General features: G+C 34.7%; 1 protein-coding gene across 17 annotated transcripts in view; it reads left to right on the forward strand.

Moving 5' to 3' along the window:
• The first annotated feature begins 2,986 nt into the window (after positions 1 to 2,986).
• Positions 2,987 to 17,006, forward strand: part of LOC114305801 (signal peptide peptidase-like 3) — a 101,042-nt gene continuing 87,022 nt past the window's right edge. For 3 of the 17 annotated variants that reach the window (XR_014335433.1, XR_014335437.1, XR_014335440.1), the window contains exons 1-5: positions 5,255 to 6,359; positions 6,714 to 6,827; positions 6,918 to 7,075; positions 7,373 to 7,546; positions 7,652 to 7,766. The gene's annotated coding sequence lies outside the window, so the exon portion shown is untranslated. Of the gene's footprint in view, positions 3,407 to 5,254; positions 6,360 to 6,713; positions 6,828 to 6,917; positions 7,076 to 7,372; positions 7,547 to 7,617; positions 7,767 to 10,397; positions 10,496 to 11,394; positions 11,449 to 12,215; positions 16,597 to 17,006 lie in introns of those variants that run through there. The other 14 variants (XR_014335431.1, XR_014335439.1, XR_014335441.1 and 11 more) reach the window with 13 other exon arrangements.

Here is a 17,006-nt window from a genome sequence, read left to right on the forward strand (position 1 = left end):
GGCCAATACTAAGATTTGGTCTTCTACTCCTCTAGTGACACATCAATCTCTTACTCTTTTTTTTTTCTATCTATTTTTCTTTGATTTTACTTGTCTAAATCTAATACTTCTTTATTGCCAAACTATACATGTGTGTGTATTTAATAGATAGAAAACAATTATTTCAAAACACACAGTGGAGATCATTTGTTTGGGTAAGTGAAAGCAGTGTGTTATTATCATCATTAGTGCCACAACAACATAAATAAATAAGAATTAGTAAAGAGATTTGCTGGTGTCCTGGTGCTGCTTGGGTGCTTACTGAAGTTAGGATGGAATTTGTTGTAGTTGGCAACAATGGGAGGAAGAAGAAAGAATATATATATATATATAGGTTTCATTCATAAGAGAGAGAAAGAAGACGAGGGTAAAAAGGTCAATTTACTTGTTTTATTAACAGAAGTTAGTAACTTTAGTCTCATACGCAAGTATGAATTTATAATTTCTTTGGGTCATTAAGGTTCATGAACAGGGTCGAGCTCGAATCAAGCCTAAACCAATTTAACTCGAGCTCGATTCATTAAATTTTTATCGAGCTTGAGCTCGAACTCACTAAAACCTTAATAAACAAACCTAGACATACTAATGCTTGAATCAGCTCAGCTCGTTTGTAACCCTACACGCAGCCATGTTGGTGTACTTTTTGTGACATCTTGTTCTAGGTGACCGCTCGAGCGAAAAATTACTGCTCCCAATATCTCGCGAGTTTACAAGCGAGACTGCTCGAGTGAAGGAAGAGTCGCTCGAGCGCAGAATGTGAGCTCCCCGTAGTTTCATTATAGCTTTGCAAAACTTCTGGGACTTCTCATTTTAGCTCGAGTGGTGGAATGATTGCTCAAGCGATCCTTTCGAAATTGTGTTGTTCGCTCAAGCGAAGGAAGTTGCGCTCAAGCGGTTTGTGCGATTTCAGCACTTTTAAAAGTACAATTCTAGATCATTCTCTTCACTTCTCTTTTCTCTCTTCCTCCCCCTTGCGTAGAGAGTTAAGGTATCCAATTGCCCTGTCTGGGCTTATCGCCGGACGAATATGGGAAAATATTTTTAAGTGTCCATTGGTCCTACCGTACTGTAGTTGGTAAAAGTGGAAAAACAGATGATTTTGGGTGCCCACTTCCTACCGTATAATAGTCAGCAAATGTGGAGATGTTTTTTTTTTAGAATAAAAGTGACTTGTATTTTGATTCGGATATATGGGGGACTTATGGTATGTTTTCCTATCTAATATGATGATGATTGATGTGAAATAGAAATGTGATTATCCAACTGTGCATTCGTTTACATAATTAACTATGTTTGTGGGTGTATATTAAGTACATATCTTGTCTTGTTTCAATGGTGCCATAGGCTTATTCAAATGATTAAATACTTGGTTATATGTATTCCTACTGGGCATATAGCTCAACCCTATTTAAATTTTCAGGATATGATGATGTATCACCATAGTGATGACTTAAAGTAAGCTGTTATTTAGTTTGGGATTGATAGCTCGAGGATATTTTGCTGCCAAGGCATTAGAGCTTTGCATCAAGACTTTCAAATTTATTTTGTTTTTGTCTTGTACGCCTTCAGGGCCTTTTTTTTTTTTTTTTGTTATAATGTCATCTGGTTCATTGAACTTGGGAATGAGTCTAAAGTATCTTGGGAATGCAACTTTGAAATTGTAGTCTCTGTTTGGTTGTGAATTCAAATCATGATTCCACACCTTAATTTAAGTATGGTGTTTGGTTAGTATTCTCAAACGATGATTCCAAAACTCTGCACAGAACACCTATGGTTTTCTGTTTTGATAGACGCATTTTTCTTTTTTTTTTGAAAATTTTTCCTGACGGGACGTCCGGCCGGTTAACTGGAATAGTGATTTTTTTTTATTTTTTATTATTTATTTTTTTTTTGCAATTGATTTATATAATTGAAAAAAAATATTTTCTGAAATTTTTAAATTTTTTTATGTATTTTAAAATAATTTTGAGTTGTATGTTTAGTTATGAGTTGTAAATTTTTGTATCACATATCAAATGTCACATCAACAATTCCCTACTCAAATCAAAACTCTTTTCAAAACTATTTTCAAAACTCTTTACCAAACAAATTTTCTACACTCAAATCATAATTCCACAACACACAAACTCAAAATACAACTCATACTCTCGAATCACATTTACAAAACTCTACCAAACGCTACCGTAATTTCTTGAATGTTAGTTCAATGAGAAAGATGATTTTTGGTATATTGCTATGCTTGTTGTGGTGTATTCATGTGAGAAATGATAGGGCGTTACACTTTTCATGCCCTTCTCATTTGTCAAAGCTTTTAAATCAATTTTTTTATTTTTAAATGTTTATTTTTTTAATTCTTAATTTTTATGTTTTTTTAGACTAGACGTATAACAAGTCTCATGGATATTGTTTAGGCTAAGTTTGGGATGTTCAAAAAAAGCAAGAAAGTCAAAAAGTCACTATCTTATTTAAGTCACATCATCTTATATAAGTCACATCACCTCTCTACCACATCACTTCAAACCCAACCCATATTTCATAAAAAATCAAAAAGTTCACTTATTTAAAACATCCCAAACAACCCCTTAATATTGAGATTATGTAAAGATGTTTTGGAAATGGTGAACTTTTTTAAAAATAATTTAAAATAAGTAAAAAAAATTATATGAAATTAATAAGAAGTGTATTGGCTTTGAAATTTGTTTGTCTTTTTTATTGTGCTCTGGGACATTTGTTTGCAAAATCCAAATTTTAAATATAATATTTTTAATTAGTGATTTATTTTTTTATTTTTTGGGAAATTACAGTAAAATGAAAATAAGACAAGAATATTGCAATTTAGAGGGAGTATTAAAAGAAATTTGCAACATATATGGAAATTAAAAAATAAATTGTAAATACATAGAAAAATCATAAATTTATCAGTATAAATTCGTTCTCCCTTTGTTTTTTTTTTTTCTTCTTTCTCCCACATAACCTAAAGTCGCCGCAAACCCAAGCCCTATCATCTTGGTCATCAGCAGTCACTCATTTACTTCCCCCCATTGTTGTAGCCTCTCTCCCAATCTCTGAAACTATCCTTTTTCGTCGTATCCCTTTCATTGTGACGGTGCCGACAATAGCCACTGCCATTGCTGATCACTACAACCACTGATATTTTTTTTGTCTTCAAATCAAGAAAAGGGCCATCGCCAATAACCACATCTCCCTTTCTTGTGACCCCAATCCCGCTCTACCACCTTTCTCTTTCTCTACCGCTATTTACGACAACAACATTGTTGCACCACACACCACCTTCTTTGGTTCGATTTGGTTCATCTAGATCTAGTTTATCACCGACCAAACAAAAAAAAAGGGCCATCCAAATTTGGTTTGATTCTATCTCTTTCTCGCTTGTTTTCTTTCTTTTTGAGATCTGATCTAGATCTGAGGGGATTGTCTCTCTTCTTTTAAGATTTTGATTTTGGATTTTTTTATTTTTATTTTTAAGATTTGATCTAGATTTGAGGGGATAGAGGTGTGGGAGGTCTAGGTAGGGTGGCGACAAGCAAGAGAAGGGTCACCTGGTTAGTTAGGGTGGAGAAGAGGAGCAAGGATCCTCTAGAGTGATTTTTTCCTAAAGTTTCCTAGAGTGCTACATTGTGTGGTTGAGATTTACTGGCAAGTCACATCAATTTTTCTGATATGACTTGCCAGTAAATCTCAACCACACAATATAGTACTCTAGGAAACTTTAGAGAAATTTCACTCTAGAGGATCCTTGGTGGGAGAAGTGGAGGTGTGGCAGTGTTATCAAATAGATTATTGTAATATTATACAAATATATCATTATTATTTTTTTTTATACAACATGATCTGTAGTTTTGTGATTATTTTATTTCAAATTAAAATATTTACAAAAAAAATGTTAGAAATTTTAAATAAATTACTAAATATTCTAAACAAACTTTGCTAGGGTTGTTTAACAACTCCGTTGGTCCCATGTCCGGGTAAAGGAAGAGGGTTTTGTATTAGGAAGTTGACCGTCAATAAATAAAAAAAGTCACTCGTACACCTTATGAAAATGAATCTTAGTTTGACTAATCAAATGGCCTTTCATAGAGAGTGGAGAAAAATGATTCATATAACTGATCCCATTTGATGGGACTTAAGGGTTGGTTTGATTGGTTGGTTGGTTGGTATTAAGGCCTAGTTTGGAAAGACTAAATAAGTGCATTTTTTGGCTTTTTATGAAATATGGGTTGGGTTTAGGTTGGGTTTGAAGTGATGTATTAGAGAGGTGATATGACTTAAATAAGATGATGTGACTTAAATAGGATAGTGACTTTTTGACTTTTTATCTTTTTTTCAATCATGCCAAACTTGGCCTAAATATTTTACACATTTTACACAATATGTAAGTATAAGTGTGGGACTTACATCACATGAGTTCTACATCTATTGTGTATAGATCTCACACCAATATGTGTATTGTATAAAATATTTAGTAATTCATATGAGATTCCTAACAATGCTAAATTATTATTATTGCTACTTATAAGTTAAAAAATGTCATTTTCATATTATTTTACATGGCTACTCTAGTATAAAAATTTTATTGGAGAAATTTCAGATCAATTTAAAACTTGAAAAATAATTGTACATTAAACTTTATCAATACTAATAATTATAATTATAAACTTTGTATTATAATTATAAACTTTGTATATATATATATATATAATAACCTTTTCAAATTACCTCTAATCTATTTTTCAGATGTGTTGCACCTATCGTAGTAAGACCTAGTTTGGGAAGACTAAATAAGTGTACTTTTTGACTTTTTATTAAATATGGGTTGAATTTGGGTTGGGTTTGAAGTGATGTGTTAGAGAGGTGATGTGACTTAAATAAGATGATGTGACTTAAATAGGATAGTGACTTTTTGATTTTTTGTCTTTTTTCAATCATGCCAAACTAGACCTAAAGAGTGGGACGTGCTTACAAGATTGGGGAAATTATCTTTTCAAAAAAAAAAAAAAAAAATTCAAATCAATGATAGTTTTTTAAACAACAATGATTCATCCCACTAAAAACATCACCACTAATAGCACTAATGTATTAAAAAAATAAAAAAAAATAAAAAAAAATTACAACTCCAAGACCAAAACATCACATCATTCATGACGGGACCCACTGCCACCTAATTAGTGGGAGCACTAAAGCATTTTTCTTTTTTAAAATATTAATAGTTAAATTTATATTTGTTTTTCACTAATGTGTAAATATTATTGTGAAAGTTCCACTGTTGTGTAGTTTTCCCTACAAGATTCAACTAAATGATAAGCTCGTCGACTTATCATCTAGCGACCCTTATAAATTGGAGTCCACCAAATGCCTTGCCAAACCTGTAGTCCTAGAGAGAGAGATACAGTAAACAGAGAACCAGAGAGAGAGAGAGAGATGGAGGGGGGATGGAGTGGAGACTAAAGCGAGAGAGAGAGAGATGGAGGGGGGATGGAATGGAGACTAGAGAGAGAGAGAGAGAGAGTCTCTGGACTCTGTAAACCCATTTTCTTGCTCAAAAAGGAGAGAGAGAGAGGGAGAGAGCTCCGAGAAGGGTTGTAGAGCAGAGACTTGTGTTCTATTTTGCTCTATTTCTTTCTTTGCCATTGAAGCTCAGGCTTTCTTTTCTATCTCTTTAACTTCCAAATAGGTTAGTTTGGTTCCACTTGAACTTTCCCAAATTTCTCCTGTCTTCATTTTTTACCATTTTTAGAATCTCCACTCCAAAAAGGTTGTTTTTTTAATTACTTTTTCTTGGCCCATTAACCCTAATTTTCCATTGGTTTCTGAGCATTAAAGATGTTTTTGCATGTGATGATTAGTTCAGACTAGTCGATTATAGTAGTTCTTGTTTGATCCTACTAGTAATTGTTTGCTTGCCTTTTTAAATTTTATTCTAAATTTTGGATGTTCTTGTTTGATATTAGAATGTCATTTAATTTTGACGTTTCTTGTATTATCTTGAATGCATCTCTGTTTTTGTCCTATAGATATTAGATTTTGTTCTTAATTGAGAATTATGTGAGAACTTCATTTTCTTTCTCAACAAGATTTGCAAGGAAACTTTTTTTGTCAAACCAAACAGATCAACCTTCCCGTTTGTCATTTAATAGGTTGTTATTGTTGATGTTATTGACTATGTTTATTTTTTGAGGTTCTGAAGAAGTGACCATGATGAACTCAAAGCAAGAGACCAAAAATTTAGGGCTCAGAAGGGACCTCATCTTCTTGATCTTGTAGTTTCCCAATGAGGAGAAGAACAATGAATCTCTTCACAAGTATAATCCTAACCTTTTTCTTTCCAATTTCATGTCTTGCTTGTTTAAAATTTTCCGGTTAATCATAGTTTGTTCCATTCTCTTGATAGGCTTGAATGTAAATCGTGTTGCTTCTTTAACTTGAACTATTTTGAGGAACTGATACTTAATGGTAATAGAAAGACACCTTTCTGGTTTCACCAAGTTGGAGATAATGAATATTCTAGGAAGATCTTTTTCGAATTGAGAACACAGAAGTACCTCGAGGCCTTGGATATGGATATTGTTCAATTTTCTCAAGTTTTTGCTCTCTCTTGTGCCCTTTATGTAGTGGTTTTAATCTTGCATCAACTTGAATTTGTTGGAATCTTTTAGGTGTGATCATGTTGCAGCCATTGCAATCTTTGTGAATGAACTCAAACTTTTTTCAGCATTTAATGAAGACGTGTTCAATGATTTGACCAAGCTATTGACATTAGATGATTTTAGGTATGAAATCTAAACAAAATCTATTCTTACGTAATGTTTGATGACATTTATGTATTTGAATTGGAATGCCAAAATTTTGTGGGTTTGCAGAGAAAATAAACTACTCGCTGGTTATACTAATGCAACAATGCAAGATCGAATATGGTGGTTGGGGTCAGGGACCTTATCAAGGCAAATGTTGTTTTCCATAACAGACTGAATTTCCCCAACTGGGCAGATTCAAGGTCACAAAACCTTATTAACCAAAGGTAATAAGCTTATTCTAAGAAACACGGACAAAACGTGTCTTGACATGACACTCCTTAGACACTCCTAAAAGCTTGTCCAACTCTTCTTTAATGTGTCTTGATTAAAAAATCAAATTCATAACATCAGACACTTTTGTGTCCCAAGTGTGTCGTGTCTTATATTTTTTGAAAATTATTGTGTTAGCATTTCGGAGTCGTGTCCATGTCGTGTCATGTGTCCGTGTTTGTGCTACTTAGGCTTTATTAGAAAAAAAAAAAAAAAAAAATTCTAATGCTGATTTGGGTGTGGTATGGCAGCTTAAATTTGCAGCATATGCTTTGCAGAAAATCCTAGTTACAATCCTAAAATGGAAATCCTTTTTGTGGATCACAAATGTAGCCAAACCCAGTTCTTCAAATGTGAGATCAACTACTAGCAACCAAACAAATAAATCCACATCATAGCTTGGAGGTTCTTCCTAGTGCCTTCAAGTATGGTTTGTGACCAAGTTAATTGAATTGATTTTGTGACCCATTTGGGTTTTGCTTTTTTTTTTTTGCAGAGAATTTCTATTTGATATTCATTTTTATTTTCAGCCATTCCAACCCATAGTACCCGATCAAAGCCCTTAGAAGATGTGGATGCATAGTCAACCATCTGTAAATCATCCTGCTGTTTTTGGAGGAACTATGGCTCCCCCAATGAACCCAGGTAACCATTATATTACTACACTACTTGTCCCCGTTAATCTCTAAGTTAACGTCATCTTTTTAAAATGATTTTATTACTCCACTACTTGTCCTCGTTAATGTCACACCCCAAACCCGGGCATGACCGGCCATGGCCCACAGGGACTTAGCCCAAGGCACACGTAAGCCTATACATGCACCCAAAATCACAAAGAATAAATGTGATGATAGCCCAAAAATAAATAAATCAAAACCCACCAGTGACAAGTCACAAGTGTAAACGGCAAAGTCAACCGTAATCAATACCATCTAAACTTATGGGATATAAACAACCCACGTATCAAAGTAATCCTAAATGAACCTCAATAAGAATAAAAAGAAATATGTACAAACTTGACATAACAAACTAAAACAAAATAAATGAATGTCTAAGAGATCCATGCAATTGAGTCTTCGCTATGCCATGCGTCCACTCTAAGTCCTTTTAACACCTGGAAATGTTAAACAACTAAATCAGTTGATAGCTCAGTGAGTAGCAACATGGATAGTAAATACAGTTTTGAAAATATGGTTCAATTCCAAAATACGATATATATCACAAAAACTAAATTGACATACAGTTTGGTAAAGACAATCTGTTTCAAAAAGAAGGTTCCACAGTTAAAATACTCATGTCTTTCAAGAACATGATAAATGACATTTTCCACTTAAAACAGATTACAACACGAACATCAATAATTTTCTGGGTACCAAGAAATAACAATTAACATGCCATACGGTTCTCAAGGTTATAAGCCCTGTTGGATCCAATACCGAACTAAGAGTCATCCTCAGCGTGGCAACCCGGGCCTTTTCTCTAAGACGATCCGATTGAAGGTCACCTAGCTTAACCTAGGTCTTTTCCTTACAATTGTTGAGCACTAGAGTCATCACGGCCCAACCCGGGTCTGTTCCCTAGTGGCCAGAGTCACTACACAGTGGAATAATTTCTCTGGACTAAAATATACGGATGGTCCCAATAATCAATACACATCAGTTTCGCAAAACATGGTAGTTCACCATTATAAACATGAGACCAAAACAAATAGTTTACAGTATGTCAAGTTCACACATGTTTCAAAAATAATTTGATTCCATTGATAATATAATAATTTATCAAACCAGTTTAGTCCTGAAACAATAATTAAATTTTCCAACAGTTCAAGGTAGGGGAACATTTATAAAAATATGTAGCATGAAATTACTCACCTGAAAACGAAATAATATAATCCTCGAATAGAGTATGAAAGTCCAACTAGTGCCCTGAACCAAGTATGAAGACTACATGTCACTACTAATTTAAAAATACTGAAGGGAATAATAAACTAAGTACCCCACACTAGAGCGCACTAACACAGCTCAACCCCACTCACCGGTACTCTTAAATAATACCTAAGTTCATGTTCTTCAAGGTCTAAATTTACCCAAGACATGGGTTCCAATCAAAACTTAACTAAAAGTAACTTTAAAATAAAACAGAATTTTAAACCCAATCTATTTGCTAACTTTGAAAATCACAAAACCCACTCTACGCTGTTTGAAAAATTCCAAACCCTCCAGATATCAACTAATATATCTTAAGTTTCAAACCCAATTGGTTTTACTTGATTTGCTTATCAAAATAATTATCTACAATTAATTATATCCAAATAGATTGTTTTCTGCAGCATTTTAAAGAATTTAATGGTTCTCTTAGTATACAGGAGCAATCAACGCAAGGCCAAAAATGTAAGAAATTAGACTCGTAACTGGTTCTAGTGATGCTAATTTGATAATTTTCGGATTTATATCCAAAGAGAACAACACTTCCGAAGTTACTGTTTTAAAACAGTTTTCTGAACAGATTTGAACGCAGCAATTAATATAGATTTTGACTCCCAAAAATTATGGGAAAATTCATATATGCAATTCAATATGTAATTAATCTACTATAAAAATTTCAGTTTAAAATTCATTCGTTTGATATGATTTCTTGATTTTTAAAATTTGTGACTCAGTACAGAATTTTTAGACTACAATTTACACCCTCTACGTTGCACTCTCACAATCCAACCCATTACCACCCAAACACACCTCCAGCCCTTCACCTTACTAAAGCCATACATGCTACCCTCAAAATAACCTCAACACACAAGCCATACACTACACATGGGCACATTATTTTTGTTTCTCTCATGGTACTCAAGAATACCCAAAACAGTGCCAAACGACACATCACAATGAAGAAATAAGGGGGAAAAAAATGTAAAAGAAGAGACAATGTAAGAACCCGAATATAAAGATTTAGTAAATAATTAAATAATAATAATATTAGAATCTCAAATATTTTATTGTGAATCTTTAATTGGAAATTAAATATTATTGGAGGGTCGTTTAACTAATTTTAAAACCTAAAATAAATTTATGGTAAAAGTCTTTAATTTAGAAGCAAAATTTATTATTTGTAAATAAATAAATAAGTGTCAAATTCGTAAGCATATGTTGATATGATAATATTTGTATTTTATTTAAATTAATGGAGAGAAAAAAATAATAAAAAACAAAGGATAATTATTTGGAGTTTTGTTTATATATATATATATAACAACCCTAGGGTTCCTAATCAACACTATAGCAGCAGCAGCAACAGTAGAAACGTGAGAGAGGAAGAGAGAGCAAGAGATAGAAAAGAGAGAGGGAGAGAAAGCATCCTTGTGTCAACAACTCTCTAAGGTATTAATCAATCTATTCTTGTTCTATTATAATATGTTGTTTACATAGTTATGGTGCTTGTGGGTGTTGAGTTGGTGGAAGAAAAATGAATGGATTGGCTGATTGGGATAGTATTCTAGAAATTTTAATTGAATTCATAATGTTGCTCCTAAGAATATTTATTTGCCAGCAAACTTTAGAAATCATGAAACCATATCAAACGAATGAATTTTGAACTGAAATTTTTACAATAGATCAATTACATGTTGTATTACATATCTGAAGTTTTTCATAATTTTTGGGAGTCAAAATCCATATAAACTGATGCGTTCAAATCTGTCCAGAAAATTGGTTTAAACAGTAAATTCGGGAGTGTTGTTCTCTTTGGGTATAAATCCGAAAATTATCAAATTAGTGTCATTAGAACCGGTTACGAGTCTAGTTTCTTACATTTTTGGCCTTATGTTGATTGCTCCTGTATATTAAGAGAACCATTAATTTATTTAAAGTGCTGCAGAAAACAACCTGTTTGGGCATAATTAATTGTAAATAATTATTTTGATAAGCAAATCAAGTAAAACCAATTGGGTTTGAAACTTAGGATATATTAGTTGATGTCTGGAGGGTTTTGGAATTTTTCGAATGGTGTAGAGTGGGTTTTTAATTTTCAGAGTTAGTGAACAGTTCGGGAAAGCCTATCAAAAATTCTATTTTATCTCAAAGTTGCATTTAATTGAGTTTCGACCGGAACTCATGTCTTGGGTGATTTTAAACCTTGAAGAACATGAATTTAGGTAAAATTTAAGAGTAACGGTGAGTTGGGTTGAGCCGTGTTAGTGCGCTTTAGTTGAGGTTACTTAGTTCCTATTATTTAGTATTTTTAAATTAGTAGTGACGTGTAGTTTTTATACTTGGTTCAGGGCACTAGTTGGACTTTTATACTCTATTCGAGGATTACATTATTTCATTTCCAGGTGAGTAGTTTCATGCTACATATTTTTATAAATGTTCCCTTATCCTGAACTGTTGGAAACTTAAATTGTTATTTCATGACTAAACTATTTTGATAAATTATTATATTATCAATGGAATCAAATTATTTCTGAAACATGTGTGAACTTGGCATACTGTAAACTATTTGTTTTGGTCTCATGTTTATAATGGTGAACTACCATGTTTTGTGAAATTGATGTGTATTGATTATTGGGACCAACTATGTATTTAGTCTAGGGAAATTATTCCACTGTGTGTGGTGACTCTGACCACTAGGGAATAGATCCGGGTTAGGCTGTGATGACTCTAGTGCTCAATGATTCTAAGGAAAAGACCTAGGTTAAACTAGGTGACCTTCAATCGGATTGTCTTCGAGAAAAGGCTTAGGTTGCCACCCTGAGGATGACTCCTAGTTCGGTATTGGATCCAACGGGGCTTATAGCCTTGAGAACTGTGTGGCATATTACTTGTTATTTTCTTGGTATCCAGAAAATTATTTGTGTTCATGTTGTAATCTGTTTTAAGTGGAAAATGTCATTTATTATGTTCTTGAGAGATATGAGTATTTTAACTATTGAATTGTGAAACCTTCTTTTTGAAACAGATTGTCTTTACCAAACTGTATGCCAATCTAGTTTCTGTGATATATATCTTATTTTGGAATTGAACCTTGTTTTCAAAATTGTATTTACTATCCATGTTGCTACTCACTGAGCTATCAGTTGACTTAGTTGTTTACCATTTCTAGGTGTTAGAAGGACTTAGAGTGGACTCATGGCATAGCGGGAACTCAATTGCATGGATCTCTAGGGCATTCATTTATTTTGTTTTAGATTGTTATGTCAAGTTTGTGCACTTTTTATTTTTATTGAGGTTCATTTAGGATTATTTCGAGATGTGGACTGTTTATATCCCATAAGTTTGGATGATATTGATTACGGTTGGTTTGCCGTTTATACTTGTGGTATGTCACTGGTTTGAGTTTGGTTATTTGTTATTGGGCTATTGTATAGTTGTTCAATATGATTTTGGGTTCATGTTTAGGCTTACGTGCGCCTTGGGCTAAGTCCCTGTGGGCCACGGCCGGTCATACTTGGGTTTGGAGTGTGACAGACAAAACAATTAAAACATTAGTCTACCTTAAAGAATTTGCTTTAGATTCAGATGATTCCTAGAGACAACCCAACGTAGCTTCTCTTTCCCTCTCTTCTTTCTTTCTTTCACGGCTGCTATGTGTTGAAAGTGTTGTGGAAAAAAATTATAATGAGGGTTAGGGCTTTTGTTAGGAAAACTAGGGTTGGTTTTTTTATATATCTAAACGAAATGTTTTAAATTATTATCTCTTTATATTATTTTATTCTCTCTCTCCATTAATTTAAATAAAATACCAATATTATTAGATCAAAATATGCTTACTAATTTGCCCCCCCTTTTTTTAAATAATAAATCTTGCCTCTAAATTAAAGACTTTCACCATAAATTTATTTTAGGTTTAAAATTAATTAAAAGACCCTTCAAATATTTAATTTGTTCTTTAAGATTCACTATCAAAATATTTGAGATTGTAAAATTATTATTTAATTATTTATTTGATTTGTATATTCGGGTTCTCACATTCTCCCCCCCTAAAAGAAAAGTTTCGTCCTCGAAACTAACCTAAGTAAATTATGAGCATAGATATGGGTACTTCTCGCGCATCTCATCCTCACGTTCCCAAGTCGCCTCTTCAACTAGATGATTACGCCATCGTACTTTAACCAATATAATGGCCTTTGTACGTAACATTTTCTCTTTCAAATCCAAAATCTGAACAGGCATCTCCTCATACGAAAAATCCTCTCTAATCTGAAGCGGCTCATAATCTATCACATGTGATGGATTGTGTACATATTTCCTCAGCATAGACACGTGAAACACATTATGCACTGCTGCCAACCTAGGGGGTAGAGCAACATGGTACGCAACTCACCAACCTTCTCCAATACCTCAAATGGACCAATGTATCTAGGACTCAACTTTCCTTTCTTTCCAAACCTGATGACTCCTTTCCATGGTGATACTTTCAAGAATATCATATCCCCCACATGAAACTCTAAATCTCTCCTACGATGATCAACATAACTTTTTTGTCTACTCTGAGCAGTCAATAATCTCTCTCTGACGGTGGTAATTTTCCGCGTAGCATCCTCTACCAAATCAAGTCCCAACATTTGCCTCTCACCAACCTCATACCAACACAAAGGAGACCTACACTTCCTCCTATACAAAGCCTCATAAGGAGTCACTCCCAAACTAGAATGCTAACTATTATTATACGCAAACTCCATGAGTGGCAAATAAATCATCCCAATTACCTCTCCACTCCAAAGCACAAGCCCTCAACATATCCTCAAGGGTTTGAATAGTCCTTTCCTATTGCCTATCTGTCTGAGGGTAATAAGCTGAACTAAAATTTAACTGAGTACCCATAGCTGACTGTAACGCACCCGAAAACTTAGACACAAAACGAGGGTCCCGATCTGACACTATTGATACAGGTGCACCATGCAATCTAACAATCTCCTTTACATACAACTGTGCAAATCGAGCTAGAGAATAGTTCATCCGAACTGCAATAAAATGTGCTGACTTGGTTAATCTATCAACAACTACCCAAATTGCATCGTGATTATTACTAGTACGAGGTAAACCACACACAAAGTCCATGGTAATATGATCCCATTTCCACTCTGGTGTAGGTAAGGGTTGTAGTTTCCCCGTGGGTTTCTGATGTTCTACTTTAACCTGTTGACACACCAAACACTGAGTCACAAATTTTGCAATATCTCCCTTCATATCATTCCACCAAAAATGTTCATGAAGATCCCGATACATCTTAGTGCTTCAAGGATGAATGTTGTAACTAGAACTATGTGCCTCCGTTATAATCTCCTTTCTCAAATCACCACCAGCAGGAACACAAATTCGGCTACGGAATCTAAGCAACTCATCATCATTAATTACCCTCTGCCATCTCTCCTTTAATACGCTTACATTGGGGGTCAATCTCCTGAGCTAAACGAATCCGTTCTCTCAAGGTCAGCTGAACTGTCAATTGACTACAATAAGTCCTATCACCAGGCGTAACAACCTCAAGCCTCAAACATCTCATGTCTTCCACCAAACAACTCTCAACAGACAAAGCAACTACATCTCCAACTGCGACCTTCCCACTTAAGGCATTTGCCACCACATTTGTCTTCCCCGGATTATACAAAATATTTACATCGTAATCTTTTAGCAACTCAAGCCATCATCTTTGCCTCAAATTTAGCTCTTTCTGTGTGAAAATATACTTCAAACTCTTATGATTAGTGTAAATCTCACATGACTCTCCATACAAATAATGTTGCCAAATATTAAGAGCGAAGATCGCTGTTGCTAACTCCAAGTTGTGTGTAGGATAATTTCTCTCATGTAGTTTCAACTGTCGTGACGCATAAGCAATCACCTTCCTATGCTACATGAGCACACAACCTAAACCTTGTCGTGAAGCATCATTATAAATCACAAAACCACCACCATCTGTAGGTAAGGCAAGGATTGGAGTTGATGTCAATCTCTGTTTAAACTCTTGGAAGCTACGCTTACAATCATCATTCCACTCAAACTTTACTCATTTCCTGGTGAGATTGGTAAGTGGCAAAGTAATACGGGAGAATCCTTCCACAAACCGTCTGTAATATCCAGCAAGCCCTAGAAAGCTACGTACAGAGGTCACAAAAGTAGGTCGTGGCCAATCAACAATTGGTGCCACCTTCGAGCTATCCACGATACCCCGTCTTTACTCACCACATGACCCAAAAAGGATACACTACTCAACCAGAATTCACACATCTTAAATTTTGCATACAGTCTCTTCTTCCTAAGGATTTGTAGTACTACCCTCAAATGCTGCTCATGTTCCTCCATACTCCTCGAATAAATTAGAATGTCATCAATAAAAACTACCATAAATTTATCCAGTTGGGGTTTGAATACTCTGTTCATCAAATCCATGAATGCGGCTGGTGCATTTGTGAGAACAAAAGGCATCACCAAGAACTCATAATACCCATAACGGGTTCTAAAAGCGGTCTTAGGAACATCTTCATCCCTTACCTTCAACTGGTGATAGCCTGACCTCAAGTCAATTTTAGAGAATACTTGAGCTCCCTGCAACTGGTCAAATAGATCATCAATGCGTGGTAAAGGATACCATTCTTCACTGTGACTTTGTTCAGTTCTCTATAATCAATACACAATCTCATAGACCTATCTTTCTTCTTCACAAACAACACAGGTGCTCCCCAAGGTGAGACACTGGGCCTAATAAAACCTTTGTCTAGCAACTCTTGTAACTGAGTTTGTAACTCCCTCAACCCCAACGGTACCATTCTATAGGGCGCTTTAGAGATAGGTGTTGTATTGGGGACCAAGTCAATGGAAAATTCGACCTCACGGTCTGGAGGAAGACCAAGTAGATCCTCTGAAAAAACATCAACAAATTCCCTTACTACAATTAACTCTTTTAACCTCTGCTCTGGCTGTTCGGTACTCACCACACAAGCTAAATAACCATGACACCCTTTTCTCAACATTCGGTTAGCCTGAAGGGAAGAAATAAAACAAATAGAAGACCCTTTCCCATCTCTCTGAAAGAAAAACTCATGTTGCCTCGGCATAGCAAAAACTACCCTCTTTCTAAAACAATCAATAGAGGCATGATGCTTCGTCAACCAATCCATCCCCAAAATCACGTTAAAATCCTTCATCTCTAAGGAAATCAAATCCATTGGAAAAATTCTACCATCCAAATATACCACACAAGATCTACAGATATCCCCCAACACTACTGTTTCTCCTAATGGATTACACATGGTAATACAAACATCAAAGGCTCACAAAGAATAGACAGTCTGTGTAAATATCTAGGTGCCAACTCTTAACCTTCAAAATGAAATCCAGAACGGTTCAACACAAGTTTAAAAAAAACTAACTCAACCACACACTACTAAGGACTATAAGGACTCGGACCTCGTCTAAATGATGAAATGCAAGATATGTAACTTGATAAATCTACAGCTCTGATACCACAATTGTCACACCCTAAACCCAGGCATGACAGGCCGTGGCCCACAGGGATTTAGCCCAAGGCACATGTAAGCCTATACATGAACCCAAAATCAGAAAGAATAAATGTGATGATAGCCTAGAAATAAATAAATCGAAACCCACCAGTGACAAGTCACAAGTATAAACGGCAAAGCCAACCGTAATCAATACCATCTAAACTTATGGGATATAAACAACCCACGTATCAAAGTAATCCTAAATGAACCTCAATAAGAATAAAAAGAAATATGCACAAACTTGACATAATAATCTAAAACAAAATAAATGAATGTCCTAGAGGTCCATGCAATCGAGTCTCTGCTATGCCATGAGTCCACTCTAAGTCCTTCTAACACCTGGAAATGGTAAACAACTAAGTCAGCTGATAGCTCAGTGAGTAGCAACA

The sequence above is a fragment of the Camellia sinensis genome, chromosome 7 (assembly GCF_055761805.1).
Source record: "Camellia sinensis isolate YWXY chromosome 7, ASM5576180v1, whole genome shotgun sequence".
NCBI lineage: Eukaryota > Viridiplantae > Streptophyta > Magnoliopsida > Ericales > Theaceae > Camellia > Camellia sinensis.